Source organism: Mus caroli, chromosome 13 (genome assembly GCF_900094665.2).
Source record: "Mus caroli chromosome 13, CAROLI_EIJ_v1.1, whole genome shotgun sequence".
NCBI lineage: Eukaryota > Metazoa > Chordata > Mammalia > Rodentia > Muridae > Mus > Mus caroli.
This window is the reverse complement of record NC_034582.1, coordinates 90936816-90940428: the sequence shown is the minus strand read 5'-3', so window position 1 is coordinate 90940428 and position 3613 is coordinate 90936816.

The following is a 3613-nucleotide window of genomic DNA, read 5'->3' as shown; positions in this document are numbered from 1 at the left end:
GCACTCACTTTGTAGACCAGGCTGGCCTCGAACTCAGAAATCCGCCTGCCTCTGCCTCCCGAGTGCTGGGATTAAAGGTGTGCGCCACCACGCCCGGCTCCAGTTCTCTTATGTCACCTTCCACAGTGGGCTAGTGAGGGAACAACAGGGAGAGAGAACAACTCCCATAAGATTGTCACGAGCTCATAACTTTGTGTTCAATATCCTGTCATGGGGCACACAATGGAAGGGTGAGCCAAGCTTCGGGAAGCACAGAGATAACTGAGATTACACAGGTTATAGCAATCAGTTTGCTTTTCAGCCATCCAAGCTGTGAACTGACAGACATCTTGGCTGAGGGAGCTCCTCTTGATAAATAAAACAGTAAGAAGGCATTCTGTAGCAAGTTCTTGCTGATGCTGAAGGGACACACACGGAAACTTTTCCACCTCATCGCCCCTTTCCCTCACCCCAAAGAACAGAGCTGTGAGGGCCCATTGCACACTTACACAGGGCAGCAGATAAGAAAGTTGGAATAGAGCCAACCCTGGTGAGGCGTGCCTGCAATCCCAGCACTCAGGTTAAGGCAGGAGGATTGCCTGAGTGACAAGCCACTCTTGGCCACAAAGGAAGACCTCATCTTAAAAAAAAAATGATTTCCCAGTCCTAGAAGTGCAATGGGCATATTATTGCTATTGCATCTAAACATTTTAATGTCTTCTGTGGTTGTTACAATCACCCTGCAGAATAAGCTGGCAAGTGACATCACTGCCATCACAGGAACGTAGCAAGAGGAGGTACCAAGCCCACGTTTAAGGCCATATAGCTAAACACTGTCAGAGTCAAGGCTAGAATCCAGGTATTGGCTGACTCCCAGGCTAGGCACTGGGAACTGCTTAAGTAAAAGATCAGTTTCCTAATTAGAAAAGACTACTTAATTTTCTTATTTAGACAAATCTTACAGAAACCACTCCCTGCTTAATGTGGGCCTTCAGACTCACTTAGGGGCGACAGACCAATCATCCCCCTGTGGGCTGAGCGCTCAGGGATTTTCGATCAGTCTTATTCTGCATTCCGGTATTTCTGGCAAGCCGCTGTCACACATGCCACTGTCATGCCATGTTGCCATGCAGATCATGTCAAATGGAAACACGTGGGGAGTCAGAAGCACACCAGAGAATGGGCACTGACTGCTCTCTGGTTTAAAACCCATGTATTGCCCATAAGATCCTGGGACCAAAATCCCAGTAAGATTACTCAGTCTATAAAGTGCTTGCCACCCAAGCAGGAGGACCTGAGTCTCAACCTCAGAAGCCACATAAAAAGCCAGGGGTATCAGTGCATGCTTTGGACCCCAGCACTGGAAACAGAGCCAGCTTGGCCTACCTGGGGAGCTCCAGGCCACTGAGTGACTTTCTCAGAAAACCAAGTCAGATGCTCCTGAGGAATGATGCTCGAGGCTGACCTCTGACCTCCTGTGGCAGTTTGAACAGGGTTGGTCCCCCCACAGACTCATATGTTTGAATGCTTGGCCCACAGGGAAAGGCACTATTAGGAGGTGTGGCCTTGTTGGAGGAAGTGTGTCACTGTGGGAGTGGTCCTGGCTGCCTATTAAAAATAGTCTCCTTCTGCTGCCTGCAAATCAAGATGTAGAACTCTCAGCTCCTCTAGCACCATGTCTGCCTGGATGCTGTCATGCTTCCGCCAGGATGATAATGGACTGAACCTCTAACCTGTAAGCTAGCCCCAATGAAATGTTGTCCTTTATAAGAGTGGCCTTGGTCATGTTGTCCCTTCACAGCAATGAACCCTAAGGCACCTCCATATGCATGCAGAGAGGGGGAGAGGGGGAAAGGTGGAGAGGAGGGAGGGGGAAAGGAGGAGAGGGGGGAGGGGGAGGGGAGGGGGGAGGGAGGCTTCAGTAAGCCTCTGGGTAATTAGTTACTTATTTGATTGATTAGTCTTTCAGACTTTCCCACCAAGATAATCATCTGCATGCCTATTGGTGATCCTTTTTCAAGTCTCCCAGACACTGGAAGTGAGAGCTTCCTGTCCTCAGAGAAAGCTTGTCTAGTGACATCACCCTGCATCCTATTCAGCTGCCTCTCCTTCTCAAGAGAAACGACTCCCACAGATGACTCGAGGCTGTTATTTCGGGATCAATGACCTGAAGATCTGGGAGTAAAACTCCCCTAGAGGATTTGATTCAGGGGGCCTTGCAGCTTCCCAGGCATCTGAAAGCCACCGCATTTAGGTTTTCATGGCCCACTAGAGCCAGTGAAAAAAGGTCAGAAATAAAGGTTTATTGGCCCAGGAGAGCCTCTTGGGAGAAGGAGAGCCACTCCCCTGCAGCCCTTGGGTCCCTCCAACCCAGGGGTCATGAGGGAGCTTACAGGTCACTGATTCCAGAGAAAATAAAAGTGGGGATGGCTAGAAAATACTCTGCATTTTATTGGAGTTTTATTGAGGCAAGCTTCTAAGCATTCTCACTGTCAGAAAGAACATACAATTTGTATCCATTCATCTTGGATTTTATATCCTAAATTTATATTCCTTTAATGATGCCTAGCCTGAAACCTTTGAGGCCCCCCACAGTTCAGTTCCTTCCTGGTCTCCAAGTAAGAAAACACTGTGTGTCTAGCTATTCCACTGGGGGTGGGGGTGGGGGGCACTTACTCCGGTGACTTTTAACCAGAAAACACAGTGAACATAAAACCCTCTTTAGCTTTGATGAAGACAGAATGCCAGTCATCTGAGAATGTGTTTGACAGAGTGGACAGACAAGAGGAAGCGAATTAGGAAACTGGACCATGAAATTAGAGAAAAAGGGTGGCGTGGGGGGCGGGGAGTTCACAGATCAGAAAGCCAACAGTCACTAAAATTAACCTAACTGTCTCCAGATTCAACACTGGACACCCTTCAGGGAAGTTTAGCCGGGCGGAAGGGGCAGTCGCATATTTCTTAGGCATGTTAGGAGGCCGACACGGGGTAATCAGGAGGCCTTCCCTGGGAGCCTGCCACCTGCAAATATAGCCTGTTCTGGGCACTTCATTACATCCAGCCTGCCACAGGAACACACAGAATCACATACCGCTTGGGGTTTGACACTGGTTGGACTTGTTTTTCTGGTCCCCTGAGGCAAAAAAAAAAAAAAAAAAAAGCAATAGCCAAGAGTAATCACACATTTTAAAATGTCCTTTTCCCTCCCAAACTTCTTCCCCCAGTCTCAGTGCGATACCTGAGCTTGTATTCGACATGGAAAGGACATTGGACACAGCTCAGCAGTCAGCCCTTCCCCATGGAACAAAGGGGCCATTGGTCATGGACAGGTGACCACCAATGGCTGAGCTGGCCCAGAGAACTGCTGTGCACAAGCCTCAGAGATGCCATTGAGTGGGAATGAGTCCAGGCTCAGACCTGAATCCAGGGACTCCTTTGGGCATCTTGGTCTGCTAAGCTCCAGCCTAGGTTCCCTTGGCTTTTGATGGTTTCTGTTCAAGTTCTTCTTGTCCAGATTTAAGGTTCTTCCCTGGTCCACTAGAACTACTGGAGGGGATGAAGTCAACATTGCTTTAAAGATACAAAAGTCATGATGGTCCAGGCTCCACAGCTGCTTCTTCTTTTTTTTTTTTTT